At 35.3% G+C, this 21,112-nt stretch overlaps 1 long non-coding RNA gene across 1 annotated transcript in view; it reads left to right on the top strand.

The window, feature by feature from the left end:
* The window catches only part of LOC141425049 (uncharacterized), a 90,167-nt gene extending 69,532 nt beyond the window's left edge, over window positions 1-20,635 (top strand). Inside the window, exon 3 of the long non-coding RNA XR_012450142.1 lies at window positions 20,200-20,635. This is a non-coding gene — a long non-coding RNA (uncharacterized lncRNA). The remainder of the gene's footprint in view (window positions 1-20,199) is intronic.
* Window positions 20,636-21,112: the final 477 nt, after the last annotated feature.

Genomic DNA, 21,112 nt, shown 5'->3' with positions numbered 1-21,112 from the left:
TAAATTCTGGCAAACTAATATACATCTGTGTGACTACATTTAATCATAATGTATTGTACACTCAAAATTTTCTAAGCGAATAGCCATCAATTGATCTTACCACACACCAATAAAATAGTAAACTCTGTGAAGTGAGGGATATGTTAACTAGCTTGATTGTGGTAACCATTTCACAATGTATATATAAATCCAGACCTTAGCCTTGGCATGGTGGTGAACACCTGTAATCCCAGCACTTGGAGGAGAATATAGAGTTCTAGGCCAGCCTGAGCTACACAGCAAGACCCTGTCTCAAAAAACAAATTGATGTCAATAAGGTCTAACTCGAAAAATATACGGTTATAACTTGTCTGAGTTCCCACAAAAGAGCTGGAAGAGAAAAACAACAAAACAAATTGTTCTCTGACAAGTAAGCTTGCCAGTTCTGAATGCTGTACCTTTTTCTATAAAGTCATTTCAGACATCTGCATATAAGAACCATTGAATAGTTTCAATGATTTAAAAAAAAATACATGTTTATTTACAACATTCCATGGACCACTTTCAAATGTCTACATTCTGAGTAGCAAAGGAGACTGCTCTTTCTCTCATTATTGCTTGTGACTGGATCCTACTGGGGAACAAAATCTAACAAACACCTGGTGCCAGAGTCCCATCTCCAGAGATTCTGGTGAAACCCACCTGTCAACATTTTGTCTAACTCCCTGGGCAAGTTCCATAGACAACCAGGCTGACAACCATCACTTTGAATTATTGCTGCTCTTTACTCAATGGGTACTCATTTTTCATGATAGATGCCAATGGCTTTTATCATTATTTTTTTGTTTATTTATGTTTTAGGAACTGACTTAGTTTGAACGGTAGAACTAACCAACATGATAAGCAAAAAAATGGAAATCTGGGATATAATCATATTTTTAGATGTCAAGACAATCAAAGCTCATGTCTTCTGAGTTGCATTTTTTTTCATTTGAGACATAACAAAATAGGAAAGCATTGATTTATCAGATGGCAATAATAATTTGATAGAGAAATAGCTGTAATGTTGAGTGGAGTACATTTTGAAAAACCATTGCAAAACTCACTATAGGCAAGTGTTGAAGGAATAGTAGAGCAAATTAGGTGAGTTGATGAAGGGAAGAGAATGAGGGAGGGAAAACAGGAACTCTTAAATACACAGACAAGACATTATGAGGCTTCAAATTATGAAGGGCACTAAGGATGAAGGAAATGAATCAAGTATGAGAAGCAGCTGAGCTAGAATCCTGCTGAGCTGGTTTTTGGTATAAATGAGGAAAACAATACAGTGGATAATTTTACTAATTCTCCACCCCCCCCCCAAGTTTTATTTTGGGAAGCTAGAATATTGAAGGAGAAACAATTTAAGAGATAAAGACTTAGAAATTCATTTTTTTAAAGAATAGATATTTAAAACCATAAATATTCAGATATCCTCCTACATAGAGAAAATAAATTGATTATAGGACAGGGCTGAGAATAGAGAACTTCTATTTAAGTGGTGACAAGAGGAAGAAAAGCAAGTGAAGGAACAGGCAGAACAGTCAGAAGAGGAAGCCACAGAGAATCAAAATGGGAAGACCTTCAATATGGAGGAGGTAAATGACAGAATCCATATACAAAAAGATATTAAGGAATGAAAACTAAGAAAAGCTCATTATTGTGGCCTCTCATAACCTACCACTGACCTAGGAGAGATGTGTTTCCTATGGTGAAGGAAACTGTGGTCAGATTGGAGAATACAAAAGTGAGGAGTTGGGCTGTGAAATGAAGGCCAGGAATAGCAATCCTGAAATGCCAAAAGGAAAAATTTCCACTGCTCTTCAGGGTTTTAGGGCTGACAACAAGGATTGTAGAGTAAGATCTGGGAATGGAAGCAGGTTTTGGGAGGAGAGAGAAAAGAGCAAAAGCGCAAGCTGCAAGAGAAATCCAAGAGTATGGCTAAGGACAGAGAAATGTAGAAAGTGTACTTCTTCTGACAAAGAAGGTTATTTTATAACTAAAGTAAAAGACCAAATGAGATGGATAATTTTATGTTGCAATTTGACTTCACCACAATGCCTAAATATTTTGTACAGGTGTTTGGAGAATGAGTTAACCTTTAAATTGGTAAGTTTTAAATGAACAGTTTACATCTCATTTACTCATATTAAATGAGATTAAATCTTCAATGAACAAGAATGAAATTGTATCAGCAGACTGCCTTTGAACTTGAAATACAGTTCTTTCCTGCATCTATTACCAAGCTCCAGAAAGCCTTAAAACCTCCTCTCTCTCTCTTTCTCTCTCTCTCTCTCTCTCTCTCTCTCTCTCTCTCTCTCTCTCTCTCTCTCTCTCACACACACACACACACACACACACACACACACACTCTGGAGAGCCTTGACTATGTCAGTTCTCTTACCAACCAGAAACACATATGTATAAAATAGTTACACAGTTATCTGCTGTGGAAAGATGAATAGAAGCTCCAAAGCTCAATAAATTTATCTTGCTGTTGCCTGTGATGCTTTTTTCCTAATAGTGCCATTTGGGGAATCTAAAAGAGAAAAATTGTAGGTAAGGCTCACTGATTTTTTGCTTATTTTGGAAAAAAAGGACAAAGATGAAGTACTTATGATATTAGTAAGAGTATTTTTCCTTTGGCTATTTATTAAAAGACATGAACAAAACTTTTTTTAGTACTTCTTACATTTCATTCTCTTCATGAACAAAACCTAAAGATGAAAGATGAACATTTAACTAGAATTAGGTCATTAGTTCAATAATTGCTCTAAAATTATTGCAAGTCTGAAAATTCTTCTGTAAGAGTGATTTTGACACCTTTTTAAATACAAAAAGACCTTACAGGTGATTAATTACTTGTCATAACAAATTTAGGTGCAAGCTGAGGATACACCTTGCTCAGTGTCAGTGTGAACTACAGAAAGATAATGCACACTCTTGCATTTTGTGGACAGGGGAGGAGAAGATCAAGAAAGGGGAAGCTAAACTGTAATACAGCAAAATCTATTTCTCATTGTTCCAATGTCTATCGTTATACATATGTGAATAGAAGTTTAAAATGCAGGGTGGATCAAGGAGAGAATACTTTAGCAGATGAAATCACCAACATGCACCAGGTAATTAGAAAAATCTCAATGACAGATTTAGGGCATGTAAATCTTAAAACTTTTAGAGATTTCATTTTGAAGTCTGAAAAAGTCTCTATTCCAGTTTATAGTTTTTTCCTGTGATGAGGACTTTTAAAATATGATGAACAATTAAAGTTGACTTATTTTTATTTTCAGATAATACATTAAAAACAAAAAATGTCCACATTAATGGTATATCATATGACACTTCAATATGTGTATTTCATATGTAATGCTTAAATCAATTAAACATATATAGCTCCTTAAATTTCTATCATTTCTTTATGGTTAAAAACATCCAAAATTCTTTCATCTAGCTTTTTAAGATATATAGTCAATAATTATTATCAATAGTCATTCTAATGTGTAGTATCATACCAGAACTTCTTACTCCAACTATTTGTGTCCCATTTATCAATAAGGTCCTCACAGAAATAATCATCACTATGTTTTCTACTAACTAAGAATCACTGTCTTTCTGTTCCAATGACTCATAATACTATCTTTTCTCTTTTTGGTAGATGTGCCCCTTTTGGAGGGAGGAAGAAATTCTTAGATGAAAAATAAGATAGAGTCTTAGAATTTGTTTACCTCACAAATCTTAGGGACTTTTATTGTTGCATGCTCTTGTCTAAACTAAGCCTACCTGAAAAAAGTGATACCATTGGCAAGTGGAGCTTAGACATTGAAATAACACATAATATTATATATTGAAATAGCACAATAATACAAACAGTACCCTGCAATTTCTTCCTTTTCCCATTATCCATGTAATACAAAGGATTCAGAGGAGAAATTTCTAATCTAACTTGTCTAATTGCCTCACTATATCTTTTCAAATATTACTCTTTTACCATAAAAGTTGGGCACTGTACTTTGAAGAAGCAATCTCAGTAGAGTGGCTGTTTCCTGTGAAAGGGTTAGGGATTAAAATTAAGAAGAAGAATCAAGAAATCTGCAGATAAGCTCATGTTCCAGTAGTACTTATTCTCTCCTATTGTCCCTTAAAAAGTCTTGGAAAAATTAGTGTAGGACATTTGGTCAATACTAATTCAGAACATGTTTCTTTAATATGCCTTAAGATAATTTTTAATGGAGAAAACCACAAAAGGAAAAAAATTGTAAGCTCAACATTTAAATTTTGAATTTACAATTCAGAGAATTTTAGTTCTTTCAATTCTCTATACTCAGAGATAAGCACTATTAACAAGCTTGGTGTACATACTTAAAGAATTATATTTATGCTGATAATATACTTGCCTTGCCAAACCTCCATTTAAATGGAGTATCTATTCTTTATTTATTTAAATCAGTAACGTTCTATGACTTCTTGGATCAATAAATGATAGAAGAATAAATGCTATGGCAGTTACCGGTCCAGCCTTAATTATAGTTACAGTTTCTATTTCTATTACTTTGTATGCATTTTGAGTCCAGTTTCCATGTTGTGAGAAGCCTATGCCATGTGGAGAGGTCACTATAGACAATCTGATCAACAGTTCCAGCTTTCTCATCCAACAGCCAAAACCAACTGCTATCCAGTTGAATGAGCCATGTGGGGCATCCATTCCAGTGTTGCCTTTAAATTACTACAGTACAACTGTCATTGAACAGAACTGCCTGAAAAAAACTCAAAGGAGGATGGCTTTATCAAACCCAGTTAACCCAAAGAATCATACTAATAAATTTCTAAAAAAGCCACCAAGTTTGGAGTTGGGTTATTACAGAGCAATGATAATTGAAATAGTCTTTTCATACTTCAGTATTTCACTGGTGGAATTACAATGAGTGTCATAGGAAGGCATCATATCATTGTGTAATTTTGTTTTGTTCTTTTTTCAGTCACAGTCTCAATATGTAGTCAAAGCTGTTGAAAACTCACAATCCTCCTGCATAAACCTCCCAAGTGCTGGAATTACAGGCATGACTATCACATTTGACTTATAGTATAATTTTCAATAATAATTTTCTCTCTTAGCATAAATTAAGGGCTATATAATTAGAACATCAGATAGTTGTATCTTAGCTTCAATGTAATATGGTTCTTGATGATGTTGTGAGTAAAGTGTCTAATAGTTGTGATGGTTGAGATATGTTAGGGGATGCAAAGAGGATTTGGTAAACAGATTATACAAATTGATTTAGAGTGAGAACATTTATGTTCCAAGATAATAGTGATATTAAATTGCAATTCTCTAAGTACAACTAAATTAATAAGCTGTGAGAACTTGAATCAAAATTTCAGTTGCTTTATCTGAAAAATAAATGAAAGAAAACTCCTCCATAGGGTTATCATGACAACTTTATGAAATAATACTTATTAATGGGATTTTAAACTGTGAATTGGTGCTAAATCTAAGGGATATGCACAGGTATTGTTAAAGTGAAGAGATAGCTTTTCCTTATTCTAAAACATTAAGACTGTGAAGTCCGCACTTATATTTAGAGCACATGGCTGCAAAAAATCTTAACACAATATTAGCATATCAAATACAGGAATATTCAAACAGGAAAATACATTACAATCAAGTGAAGTAAAGCCCAGGAATATGAGAATATATGAAAATTCTAATATCATATATTAGAATTCATCATAATTGCTGAGTAAAAAGGACAAATCACAGAAATAAATATTTGACAAAAATCAATATCCATTCATGATGAAAAGAAAGACCCTTTAAGAAAACTAGAAATAGAAGAATACTTCCAAAAAAGTGAAATTATTTCTACAAAACTCCTACAACTAACATAATACTTAATTTTGAAAGATGGACTGCCTTCTTTTTAGGATCAGAGATAGGCAAATATGTCTACCCAACTACTCATATTCAAGATTGTGCCAGAGACCATACCCAGAACAGTATAGCAAGTAACAGAGATAAACATATACTCATGTTTAAGAAGAAGGCATAAAAATAATCCTTTATTCAGAGATGGAATCACAATATGCCAAAAGTCCAAGGAATCACAAGAAATATTAATACTAATACAAGAATCCAATAAAGTCATAGAATACATGATCAATATACAAAAATCAATGGGATAAGTATATAATTGCAATGGACAGTTAAAAATGAACTTAAGTAGATCCATTTAAAATAGTATCAAAATGCAAGAATTTTTATGACTAGATCTAACAAAACAAGTGTAAGAAATGTGTACAAAGTTTATATGCTTTAGAGCTATAAGATATATATTTTTTAATTTTAATTTTTATTATTATTCATATGTGCATACAATGCTTGGGTCATTTCTCCCCCCTGCCCCCACCCCCTCCCTTACCACCCACCCCCTCGATACCCGGCAGAAACTATTTTGCCCTTATCTCTAATTTTGTTGAAGAGAGAGTATAAGCAATAATAGGAAGGAACAAGTGTTTTTGCTGGTTGAGATAGGATAGCTATACAGGGAGTTGACTCACATTAATTTCCTGTGCGTGTGTGTTACCTTCTAGGTTAATTCTTCTTGATCTAACCTTTTTTCTAGTTCCTGTTCCCCTTTTCCTATTGGCCTCAGTTGCTTTTAAGGTATCTGCTTTAGTTTTAGAGCTATAAGAAATTAATGAAAGATATTAAATACAAAATAAATTAATGGAGGGATATACCATGTTCATACATTGAAAGTTCCAGGACAGATAATATGTCAGTCCTCAGAAATCTATTTATAAATATGACACAATTTTAATCAAAACCACAACAGACTGTAGAAAATGACAAGTTAGAGGAATTCCCTATGAAATGGTGACTGGGTGATATCACCTGGCATCTCGCCTCATGGACACACATCATTGAACATCTATTCTCATACCTAACACCTTGCAGTCCTGCTAAGGAAGTTAGTGGTGTTTGATTCCATCAGCATCCCAGGGGCTCAACAGTACACATGGAAAGACACAGATCCATGCTTCCTGGTGCAGAAGCCACAGAAGGCTCTCCTGCATGGCCTCTAAGACAGTAGAGAAACTGGTGAGAGAAACTGCAGGTGGGCCTGCCAACACCAACTATAGCATAGGAGCCCCTGAGAGACAAAATGTAGAGTGGTAAGGTCTGGCTGCACACTCCTACCAATCATAGCTCCATCTAGGAAATCATGTGGACCTCAGTGGTTGGATGGGGAACATAGAAGAACAGCTTTTAATGTAGGAAATACCTGGGCCAGTACAGAGAATAATAGACTGAATGGGTAGGAACCAGAGGGAAGAAGCTACAAGTTAAATAGGAATTGAGTGGGACTAGGGATTTGAGGCCCAGGCCCTAGAAGCCTTCAGTGAAGACTGTGTTCAGAGATCTAAGTCCCCCTGCACCTAGGCTGGGAAACCAGTCCTAGGCTCTGAATAGCCACATACTAGAGTCAAGTCTCCAACGAGGCTGCTACCTACTGGGCTGAAAGGTTTGAACTTTGAGGAGAAAAACAAACAAACAAACAAACAAAAACAGCTGCTCTGGAGAGCTTACTTCCTCTTGTCTGTGTATTTGTTTTCTCCTTTTCTTTAACTTCTTGCTTTCCATCTCAGCTCACCCTTCCATTCTAAATATTGCCATTGTTATTATTACAAGCTAGAAAATACTTAATTGCACACAGTACAGGGACAGTAACAACACCAAAGACAATGACGGGAAGACAGAAAAAACAGGGAAACCAGTTTCCCTGCAGCAAAAAATTAGTACAGGAACCAGAGGGAAATGAAGAAAACAGAAACTCAGATCCAGATTCCAACAAAATGAAGATAAACTATGCCAAAGGACACAATGAAGCCCACAAGAATAATTTAAAAGAAGGCATACTACATATACTCAATGAGAATTTTATAGAGATGATACTGGATAGGCTAAACCAAAATGTACAGGAGACCCTCAAGAAATTCCAAGACAACAAAAATAGACAATTTGAAAAAGCAAAAGAAGAAATAAAGGAAACAATAGAAGCACTGGTTTCCTGAAAGAGAGAACATGATGAATAAACGAATAAATGAGCTCAGGACAAAAATAGACAACATTAAAGATGAAACCACCCAGGATATGGAAAACCTCAGAAAAAAGAACGAAACAGAACTGCAAAACAAAACAGAAGGCCAATCCAGCAGAATAGAACAAACAGAAGACAGAATCTCAGAACTTGAAGATGAAATGGTAATTAAAGGAAAAACCGAAGAACTATTAATTAAACAACTCAAGACCTGTGAAAAGAAAATGCAAGAACACACCGACTCCATCAAAAGACCAAACTTGAGAATCATGGGCATCAAAGAAGGAGAAGAGGTGCAAGTGAAGGGAATGCGTAATATATTAAAAAAAATAATACCGGAAAATTTCCCAAATCTAGAGAAAGATATTCCCATACAGATGCAAGAGGCCTCCAGGACACCAAACAGACCAGATCAAAATAGAACTACCCCAAGACATATCATCATTAAAACAACAAGTTCAGAAACTAAGGAAAGAATATTGAAGGCTGTAAGAGAGAAAAAACAAGTAACATACAAAGGTAAACCCATCAAAATCACAGCAGACTTCTCAGCAGAAACATTAAAAGCAAGAAGAGCATGGGGTAAGATCTTCTGGGCACTGAATGAAAATAACTTGAACCCCAGGATACTCTACCCAGCAAAACTATCATTCAAAATAGATGGAGCAATAAAAGTCTTCCATGATAAGCAGAAACCAAAACAATATGTAACCACAAAGCCGCCACTACAAAAGATTCTGCAAGGGATTCTGAACAAAGAAAGTGAAACACAACTTAACCATAAAAAGACAGGCAGCACCAAACCACAGAAAACAAAAAGCAAGACAGTAGAGAGTAACCTCAACTTAGGTACACACAATCAAACCTTCAAACAACTAAGACAACTGAATGGCAGGAATCACTACATACCTATCAGTACTAATGCTTAATGTTAACGGACTTAATTCACCCATCAAAAGGCACCACTTGACAAAATGGATTAAAAAGGAAGATCCAACAATTTGTTGCTTACAGGAGACCCATCTCACCGACAGAAATAAGCGTAAGCTTAGGATGAAAGGCTGAAAGAAGATTTACCAAGCCAATGGCCCCCGAAAACAGGCAGGAGTAGCAATAATTATCTCTGACAAAGTAGACTTCAAACCTACATTGATGAAATGAGATAAAGGACATTCCATACTAATAAAAGGGGAAATAGACCAAAAGGAAATAATAATCATCAATCTGTATGCACCCAATGTCAATGCACCCAATTTCATCAAACATACCCTGAAAGACCTAAAAGCATATATAAAGGCCAACACAGTGGTTGTGGGAGACTTTAACACCCCATTATCATTAATAGATAAGTCATCCAAACAAAAAAATCAATAAAGAAATCCAAGATCTAAAATATGCAATAGATCAAATGGACCTAGTTGATGTCTACAGAACATTTCATCCAACTTCTACACAATATACATTCTTCTCAGCAGCCCACGGAACCTTCTCCAAAATAGATCATATCCTAGGGCACAAAGCAAGTCTCAAAAAATATAAGAAAATAGAAATTATACCATGCATACTATCTGACCACAATGCAGTAAAAGTAGAACTCAACAACAAAAGTAAAGACAAAAAACATGCAAACAGCTGGAAACTAAATAACTCATTACATAATGAAGAATGGATCATCGACGAAATAAAAGAGGAAATTAAAAAGTTCTTGGAAGTCAATGAAAATGAAAACACAACCTACTGGAACCTATGGGACACAGCTAAGGCAGTCCTGAGAGGAAAGTTTATAGCCATGAGTGCATATATTAAAAAGACTGAAAGATCCCAAATCAATGACCTAATGATACATCTCAAACTCCTACAAAAATAATAACAAGCAAATCCCAAAACAAATAGAAGGAGAGAAATAATAAAAATATGAGCTGAAATCAATGAAATAGAAACCAAAAAAACCATACAAAGAATTAATGAAACAAAAAGTTGGTTCTTTGAAAAAATAAACAAGATCAATAGACCCCTGGTAAACCTGACTAAAATGAGGAGAGAAAAAAACCCAAATTAGTAGAATCAGGAATGCAAAAGGGGAGATAACAACAAACACCATGGAAGTCCAGGAAATCATCAGAGACTACTTTGAGAACCTATATTCAAAGAAATTTGAAAATCTTAAAGAAATGGACAGATTTCTAGATACATGTGATCATCCAAAACAGAACCAAGAGGAAATTAATCACCTGAATAGACCTATAACACAAAATGAAATTAAGCAGCAATCAAGAGTCTCCCCAAAAAGAAAAGTCCAGGACCTGATGGATTCTCTGCTGAATTCTATCAGACCTTTAAAGAACTGATACCAACCCTCCTTAAACCGTTCCACAAAATAGAAAGGGAAGGAAAACTGCCTAATACATTTTATGAAGCCAGTATTACACTTATCCTAAAACCAGTCGAAGACACCTCCAAAAAGGAGAACTATAGGCCAATCTCCTTAATGAATATTGATGCAAAAATCCTCAACAAAATAATGTCAAACCGAATTCAACAACACATCAAAAAGATTATTCACCACGACCAAGTAGGCTTCATTCCAGGGATGCAGGGGTGGTTCAACATACGAAAATCAATAAACGTAATAAACCACATTAACAGAAGCAAAGACAAAAACCACTTGATCATCTCAATAGATGCAGAAAAAGCCTTTGGTAAGATCCAACACCATTTCATGATAAAAGCTCTAAGAAAACTAGGAATAAAAGGAAAGTACCTCAACATTATAAAAGCTATATATGACAAACCTACAGCCAGCATTATACTTAATGGAGAAAAACTGAAACCATTCCCTCTAAAATTAGGAACCAGACAAGGATGCCCACTATCTCCACTCCTATTCAACATAGTACTGGAATTCCTAGCCAGAGCAATTAGGCAAGAAGAAGGAATAAAAGGAGTACAAATAAGTAAAGAAACTGTCAAAATATCCCTATTTGCAGATGACATGATCCTATACCTTAAAGACCCAAAAAACTCTACTCAGAAACTTCTAGACATCATCAATAGCTATAGCAAGGTAGCAGGATATAAAATCAACATAGAAAAATCATTAGCATTTCTATACACTGACAATGAGCAAACTGAAAAAGAATGTATGAAAACAATTCCATTTACAATAGCCTCAAAAAAAATCAAATACCTAGGTGTAAACTTAACAAAAGATGTGAAAGACCTCTACAAGGAAAACTACACACTTCTGAAGAAAGAGATTGGGGAAGACTATAGAAAGTGGAGAGATCTCCCATGCTCATGGATTGGTAGAATCAACATAGTAAAAATGTCAACACTCCCAAAAGTAATCTACATGTTTAATGCAATTCCCATCAAAATTCCAATGACATTCATTAAAGAGATTGAAAAATCTACTGTTAAATTTATATGGAAAGACAAGAGGCCACAAATAGCCAAGGCAATACTCAGTCAAAAGAACAATGCTAGAGGTATCACAATACCTGACTTCAAACTATATTACAAAGCAATAACAATAAAAACAGCATGGTACTGGCACAAAAACAGACATGTAGACCAGTGGAACACAATAGAGGACCCAGATATGAAGCCACACAACTATAACCAACTTGTATATAACAAAGGAGCTAAAAATATATGATGGAGAAATAGCAGCCTCTTCAACAAAAACTGTTGGGAAATCTGGTTAGCAGTCTGCAAAAAACTGAAACTAGATCCATGTATATCACCCTATACGAAGATTAACTCAAAATGGATCAAGGATCTTAATATCAGACCACAAACTCTAAAGTTGATACAGGAAAGAGTAGGAAATACTCTGGAGTTAGGAGGTATAGGTAAGAACTTTCTCAATGAAACCCCAGCAGCACAGCAACTAAGAGATAGCATAGATAAATGGGACCTCATAAAGCTAAAAAGCTTCTGTTCATCAAAAGAAATGGTCTCTAGACTGAAGAGAACATCCACAGAGTGGGAGAAAATATTTGCCAGCTGCACATCAGACAAAGGACTGATAACCAGAATATATAAGGAACTTAAAAAACTAAATTCTCCCAAAACTAATGAACCAATAAAGAAATGGGCCAGTGAACTAAACAGAACTTTCTCAAAAGAAGAAATTCAAATGGCCAAAAAACACATGAAAAAAGGCTCACCATCTCTAGCAATAAAATGCAAATTAAAACCACGCTAAGGTTCCACCTCACCCCTTTAGAATAGCCATCATTGGAAACACTACCACCAACAGGTGTAGGCGAGGATGCGGGGAAAAAGGAACCCTCTTACACTGTTGGTGGGAATGTAAACTAGTACAACCACTCTGGAAAAAAATTTGGAGGCAACTTAAAAAGCTAGACATTGATCTACCATTTGATCCAGCAATACCACTCTTGGGGATATACCCAAAAGACAGTAACACAGGTTACTCCAGAGGCACCTGCACACCCATGTTTATTGCGGCACTATTCATAATAGCCAAGCTATGGAAACAGCCAAGATGCTCCACCACTGACGAGTGGATTAAGCAAATGTGGTATCTATACACAATGGAATTTTATGCAGCCATGAAGAAGAACGAAATGTTATCATTCGCTGGTGAATGGATGGAATTGGAGAACATCATTCTGAGTGAGGTGAGCCTGGCCCAAAAGACCAAAAATCGTATGTTCTCCCTCATATGTGGACATTAGATCAAGGGCAAACACAACAAGGGGATTGGACTATGAGCACATGATAAAAGCGAGAGCACACAAGGCAGGGGTGAGGATAGGTAAGACACCTAAAAAATTAGCTAGCATTTGTTGCCCTTAATGCAGAGAATCTAAAGCAGGTACCTTAAAAGCAACTGAGGCCAATAGGAAAAGGGGACCAGGAACTATAGAAAAGGTGAGATCAAAAAGAATTAACCTAGAAGGTAACACACATGCAGAGGAAATTAATTTGAGTCAACTCCCTGTATAGCTATCCTTATCTCAACCAGCAAAAACCCTTCTTCCTTCCTATTATTGTTTATACTTTCTCTACAACAAAATTAGAAATAAGGGCAAAATAGTTTCTGCTGGGTATTGAGGGGGTGGGGTGCAGAGGGAGGGCGTGGAGTGGGTGGTAAGGGAGGAGGTGGAGGCAGGGGGGAGAAATGACCTAAGCCTTGTATGCACATATGAATAATAAAAAAAAAATGAAAGTTCTCACATTTTTTATTTGCTGTTTTTGTTGCTTTTAAATATTTGATTTGGGTACTTTTGCACTCACACATTTTTTTTGTTTTTGCTTTTCCCTCCCTCCTTTTCAGTCATGATTCATGAGCCATGACACTTACCTATCAATATTAAATCATAAGCCATATCTTCTCTGTTCCTCTCCTATCACCCTCCGCCATTTATACTTTCTTACCATCTATAATTAGAACAACTCTCTTGTTCATACTTTCTTCTATCTCTATTTTCCCAGCCATAATCCTTCTTTCTTACCTATACTTTTAGTAGATAGATTGCCAGATCTTTTTTGTTGTTGTTTATTTTTTTCTTTTTACTTTCTTTTTCTTCCTCAATACAATGTAAACTAGATCTTTTCTTCTATCTCATTCTGCTTTCTCATTAATTCCTTCTATTAACTTTAGCTGCAACCTCTTCCTGCCTTATGATACCACACACCCTATATTACTTATTACCATTACCCCCCATCTCCTTCCCCTTACCATCCTTATTAACTAATGTACCTCCTACATAACCTTGATTCAAAGAACCATCTTTGGTCATATATTCCTCAAAGGTACTGAAGCAACAGCAGCAATAATCATCATTAGAGATTGCTATAATGTCACAGGTCATGGTTGTGGTTTATCAACTGTGATAGTTTCTACAGCTCAGCTTTCTCTTCCAGAGTGGAGTAAATGGTTTTACCCATCATCTTCTGCTTTGTGGTTGAATGTTTCACTACTGAGCCACACCCCCTGTCTGGTGATGTGAAAATGTACCTTCCCCTAGCCTCTACTCAGTCTTACCTAAACATTGTGAAAACCACAACTAAAGGACACTGGAGTTGAAACCTGAAACAAAAAACTTGGCCTGAGATGTGTAAATCCCAATGCACAAACACAAGAAACTGGAAAAAATAAGGCAACATGTCTACTACTTCAAAAGCCAACAACTCCACAATAAAGAACTGGAATGAAAGTGAAGAGGATGAAATTTGATCAATGAATTCATAAAAACAATGACAAAAATCATCAATGATATTAAACAGGGCATGTAGAAGCATTTGAATGAATTAAAAGGGGATACAAATAAGCAGCTGATTGACCTCATAGAGTTCAAACAAACAGTTGAATGAAATAAGGAAGACAATGCTGGGGGGAGAAATGACCCAAGCCTTGTATGCACATATGAATAATAAAAAAAAAAGAAGAAGAAGACAATGCTGATATAAAAGAGGAATTCAGTAAAGATGTAAATCTTGAATAATCAAATTGAAATCTTAAAAATGAAAACTCAATAACCCCAAAAAGAAAAACTCAATTGAGGCTGAAGGTATAGCTTAAGCATTAGAGCACCTGCTTCACAAACATGAAACCCTGAGTTCAAACCCCAGTACTGAAAAAAAAAAGAAAAAACTTAAAGCCTAGCTAATAGAACATAACAAGCTGAAAATAGATCTTCAGGGATTGACAATAAAGATCAATCAGGAATTAGAGCAATTAGATCAACCAAAGACAAGGAAAAAATTCTAAGAAAATATGAAAGGAATATGCAAGCCTTCAGGGAAAACATCAAAAGACAAAAATCTATGAATCAACTGGGATAAAAGAAGGAGAAAAGATATAAACTGAAGGCATAGATAATTTATTCAATAACATAATAGTAGAAAACCTGGGTTGTCCAGGTACAGGAAGTTTTCACAATAACAAAACAAGCAAGATCAAAAAAGAAACACCATGAGATATATTATAATTAAAACACTAAATATACAGAACAAAGAATTATTAAAGCTCCAAGAAGTTACAAGTCACATATAAGAGCACACTCATCAGAGTAAAGCAGATTTTTCAACAGAAACTCCAAAAGCAAAGAGGGCATGAACTGAATATTCTAAGCCCTGAAAGGAAATAACACAACCTGAATTAATTCCATAAAGCCAATATTATGTTTATACCAAAACTCAATAAAGATACAGCATAAAAGAAAATTATAAGCCAATTTTCTTGATGAACATAAATGTAAAAATTCTCTATAGAATTCTTACAAATTGAATTCAAGAACACATTAAAAGGATCTTATACCATGATCAATTTGGTTTCATTCCAGGGATGCAAGGAAGGTTCAACATATGAAAATGAATAAATGTAATACAGCACATAATCAGAACCAAAGACAAAAATCACATGATCATCTCAATGCAGAAAAAGCCTTTTACAAAATTCAAAATTCAACATCATTTGATGATAAAAACTCTGAAAAATTTAGGAATATAATAAAAGCTATATATGACAGACCCCTATAGCAAAGATTATACTAAATGGGGAAAAACTGAAACAGTTTAGTTTAAAGTCAGGAAATTTAAAAAAAGGTTGTATACTCTCCCAACTCTCACTCAATATAGCAATGGAATTCCTAGCCAGAGAAATAAGGCAAGAAAAAAAAAGTGATTCAAGTAGGAAAGAAAGAATTCAAATTATCCCTATTTGCAGAGATATGATTCTGTACTTTAAAGAACATAAAGATTCCCCCCAAAACTGCTAGACTTGATAAACACTTTCAACAAAGTAGCAGAACATAAATTACATTCAAAAGTCATTATCTTTTCTCTCAACCAAGCACTAACCAGGCCCAACCCTGCTTAGATTCCAAGATCAGATGAGATCATTCAGGGTAATGAGTGGGCTGAGAAAGAAAACAAGAAAAATTCCATTCTCGATTGTCTCAAAAAATAGCTAGGAATAACTTTACTAAAGAGGTGAAAGGCCTGTAGCACAAAAACTATAAAACCTTGAAAAAAGAAATTGAAGAAGACACCAAGTATGGCCTGGAATGCCACTCTTGGACATAAATCCAAGAAGTGCAGAAGGAGAAAGAGAGAACTTGCACACCTGTGGGTATTCCAGCACTATTCACAATAGCCAAGCTGTGGCATGTGCCTAGGTACCTGAAAACTGATAAGCAGATAAAGAAAATATGGTATACATACACAATGGAGTATTATTCAGTCACAAAGAAGAACAAAATTATGTCAGGAAAATGGGGGAAACTTGAGATCATCATAAAAGCCAAAATCACATGCTTTTGCTCATATGGGAAATTCAGATCTAAAGCAATAATAGTAGCAATAATAATGGGACATGGGTACAAAAGGGACACTGTTGGAGGAAGAGGAAAAGACAAGAGGACTGGGGGGTGACGAGGCTTGAAATGTATTAGATAGGTGATAGATGATGATGACAGAAGAAGATAGAGGATAGATAGATAGATGAGGGAGACTTCATAGTGAAACCCATCAATACTGTTTGTAAAAGAAGGGGAGGTGAGAGGGACAATAAGGAAATATAACGGGGGGGTGAACTTATTCAAAGTACACAGTATGCATCTATGAAATTTTCACAGTGAAATTCTCTTGTACTGTTAATGATTCCTAATTTTAAGAAAATGACAAGTTAATTTTAGAAATTATTTGGAAAAGCAAAGGACCTCAAATAGCTGAAACAATTGTAAAACTAAGAACTTAAAGTTATTTCGTTACTTATTTAAAAAGCAAACAGCATTGAGCAAGTGTCACACTGGTATAAATATAGATACAGATCTCAAAGGGACAGACCAGATTGTCCAGTGGGAGAGCTCTCACACACTTCTGCTCGCAATGCAAAGTCACACAGCCAGTATGGAAAACAGATTAGCAGATTCCTATCAGGTTAGCCAAATTCTTCATGTATAGCCTAACAATCCCAACTGAACATTTTTTGATCCAGGAGAAATGAAAATATATGTCCACACAAAGTCCTATATGTAAATGTTTATATTCATTTTACTCATAATAGACAGAAACTGGTAACAATTAAATACCCATCAACTGTTAAATAAATAATCGCATCCATAAGGAGTCACTAATACATGATAGTTTGTACACAGATCTCACAGGCACATTATGTGAAAGAAGCCAGATGCAAATGGATTTACAGAAAATAGTAGATAGTCACTTACATGGCAATCTAAGAAGATAAATTATGTAATAACAGGAAGTAGATCAGTAGCTGCTAATGAAGAAAGGGGGTGGTTTAAGGATGGTTTATTGAGTACAAAGGAGTATGAGGGAACATTTTTCATGGTAGCTCATGCCTGTAATCCCAGCTACTCAGGAGTGATTGGGAGGATCACGGTTTGAGGCCAGCCTTTGGGGAGAGTTCATGAGACCCCCATTTCAACCACTAAAAGTTGGTGTGGTGGTACACTGCTGCCATTCCAGCTACATGGGAGCAGTAAATAGGAGGATGATGATCCAGGCTGGCCCAGGTATCAACGAGAGACCCCATTCAATAAAACCTAATGCATAAAGGGCTGGTGGGGACAGGGCTCAAGTGGTAGAGTGCCCGCCCAGCAAACTCAAGGTGCTGAGTTCAAACCTTGGCACTGCCAAAAAGAAAAAAATTATAAAATTTGTTTGTATTGATGATTGCATGGTGTGTGTGTTTTTAAAAATTCATTGATCTAAATACCTATAAAAGCTAATTTTTTCTGCATGTAAGTAAACTATACTTTAAAAAGTTGGTTACTTCATTTATCACGATAGAAAAATGAAAGAAACATTAAAGTCAGTTGAAGCAGAAAGGGTGTTTGATAAAATTTATCAGTAATGCACTCCTTTTTAATAAAGAAAACAAAAATCTCTTAAATTAGAAATTAAAAAGAACTTTCCTAATATGACAAATGTTGTTTAGTTGAACTGAAGAATGCGTAATACTTCATAGCAACATAAAAAAACTCTACCTGTGAGAATACTCATTCTCAGTACACTTTACACTGTATAGAATGTCTTAGCCAGTTCAAAAAGAAAAAGAAAAAAGTATAAATAGTGTAAAAGAAATAAAGTAAATGATATTACTCACAGAAGACATGAACATGTAGCTATAAAACAAAATAATATATATGGCAAATTACAATTAATAACAATTCACTAATATCTATACGGTCAGTATAAAATAATATACTAGCAGCAGAGAGAAAAAGAAACTGTCTAACTACTTTTGTACTGCCATAACCAAATGCCTTAGGCTGGGTGATTTATAAACAACACAAATTTATTCCTCATAGTTCTGGAGTCTGAGATGTCCAAGATCAAAGCAGTGGCAAATTCAGTTGACTTGAGGGCTCCTTCCTTCTCACTGCATCCTCACGTGGAAAAGGGAGCAGGTCAGCTGTCTTTGGAGACTTCTTGTTTTAGGTCACTAATCCCATTCATGGGGGTGAAGCCCAGATGAACTCGTAACCATCTCCCAAAGGCCCCACCTCTTACTACTATTGCATTAGAGATTAAGTTTCAACATATGGATTCTGAGCGAACAGACACATTCCTACCTAGAGCCAACTATTTCTAATGGTATGTTCACAGTAGCATAAAAAGGCAATAGTTCTTAAGGAATAAATCAAATCCTTTACACACAAAACTATGACATAAATCTGAAAAATAAGAAACAGCAAATATACCAAGAGATATATTCTGTTTATAGAGAAGAACACTTGTAATTACAAGGTTGTCAATTGACTTATAGTTATGAAATAATCCCCATATAAGCATCTTGTATTCCTTCCTTATAGAAAATAACATTACTCTATAATATATATGAGAATGTAAAGGACCAAGAATAGCTGGACATACTTAAAGAAACTGGAAATTTTGCACAAGCCAAAACTTAACTTTTATAATGACACAATAACACAGTGTAACATCAGTGCAAGAAAACTAAATAGATCAGAGGTGCTTATCAGAGTCTGGAAAAAGCACACCTGCAAGGTACTTGCTATTTGATAAAGGAACACTGCAGAGCATTAAAGGAAAAGATTTAAAAACAAATCTCCATGGGCCAATTACACAGTATGTGAGAGAAAATAAACCTTGATTCCTATCTTACACCAATTCCTAGTGTTTTTTGTTTTTTGTTTTTTGGGTTTTTTTGATACTGGAGATTCTGAGGATGGAATGCTGAGCCTTACATTTGTTGGCAAGTGATCTACCACTTGGGCTTTGAACCAAGTTGATAGGGTCTTTCTAACTTTGCCCGGCTGGTCTCTACCTCGTGAGTAGTTGGGATTACAGGCATGTGCCACTATGCTGAGCTTCCAAGTAGAGTTTAGATTTAAAGGTGAACTACAAAATCACAAAGCTTCTAGAAGATGACACAGAAGAATATTAGTATGATTTTTGGTTAGGCATCACTTTTTAAAGTCATAAATGTAAATCATAAAGGATATGATCTATAAATTAAAGTATATTAAAGTTTAAAATTTCTATTCAGCAAATTATTCTACTTTGAAAGTTAAAAGTACAAGTAGACAAATAGATTGTATTTGTTATATATATATCTGACAAAAAAGCACACATAAAATGTATGATGAATTTCTATAAGTCAAATAAGGAAAACATAGGAAACTCAATAGGAAAAATTGGGCAAATTACTTAAATAATTTATTTCTAAAAGAAAATAACATAAATATCAATAAAGATGAAATCAATTCTATCCACCAGAAGAAAGAAAATTTAAAGTTGAGCTTGGTAGTGTCTGTCTGTACTCCCAGCACTCAGGATGCAGAAGCAGGAGAATCTTGGATTTAAAGTCAGCCTGAGCTACATAGTAAGACCCTGTCTCAAAGAAACAAAAACAAATAAACAAAAAAAGCAAGCAAATTTCAACCACAATAAGTTATTACCACAGATCCTCCAATGGGACTTAAATTAATAAGATTAATAATGACAGTGTTTACTAAAATGTGGATCTATAGGAATTCTAGGAGAATTAAGTAGAATTGAAACCTGTGCAAATTGTATGATCCAACAACTCCATTCCTATGTATATTCCCAACAGAAATGTGCCCCTTTGTTCATCAAAGACATGTCCACAGCAACAAAGTTCACAACTGTGAGAAACCAGAAGTTATCCCTTGCCTTATGAGCACTGAACATCAAGACATCAGAGAAGAATGAAGGAATTGTGGTGTTCCTGTGTGAAAACAAATTGACTGTGCACATCAAGAACCAGCCAGATTCATTAACGAAGTTAGGACAGTGGCTCCCAAGTGAGAGACAGAGGCCAGTGAACCTGAAAGAAGCCAGGATGGGATCGTGAGTAGTGGCTACTCACGGTTACAGAAGTATGAAAATTCTTCTAGCCATACTCTTATCATTTGTGCACTTTCATCTACATGTGTTATTAATCAATTAGAAGGATTAATTTTAAAAAATAACTTGCTGACTTCTTCCTTTTCAGACCTCATCCCCTCTGCTCTCTCTCTTCATCAATTCACTCCACACACACAAGGTTCCTTGTTCTTCTTCAGACACATGGATCTTGGGATCTTTGTACCAGCTTCTCCTCTGCCTGGTGGTCTTCTTATGCTCTCAGACTGACTCCCTCACTCCCTGCCTCAGATTTTCCTGTCTCTGCCTCCTTCCCCTAAATAATATATCTCCCATTCTTTCCAGACCACAATTCCTGACTCTCTTTCTCTGCATCTGCTTTTCTCCATAGTCACTATCCTCATCTGAGGTTTCACTGCAGTAGTCACTTACTTACTTTCGCTCTCCACCACAATTTAAACTGAGCTGTATTTCTGCATCCCCGAGTTTCTCTTCTACAGGCAAACTAGGAAATAGATGAATGCTAAATATTACTTGAAATGAAAAATCAAAGTGCTATTTGCAACACGTTTTGAAAATGCTCATTTTATGTATTTGATTCAAGTCTTATTTTGTATTAGAAAATAATTATGGGTAAAGTT

This window comes from Castor canadensis, chromosome 1, assembly GCF_047511655.1.
Source record: "Castor canadensis chromosome 1, mCasCan1.hap1v2, whole genome shotgun sequence".
In the NCBI taxonomy this organism is placed as follows: domain Eukaryota; kingdom Metazoa; phylum Chordata; class Mammalia; order Rodentia; family Castoridae; genus Castor; species Castor canadensis.
The sequence above is the reverse complement of the archived record's forward strand: the minus strand, read 5'-3'. Positions and strand labels throughout refer to the sequence as shown.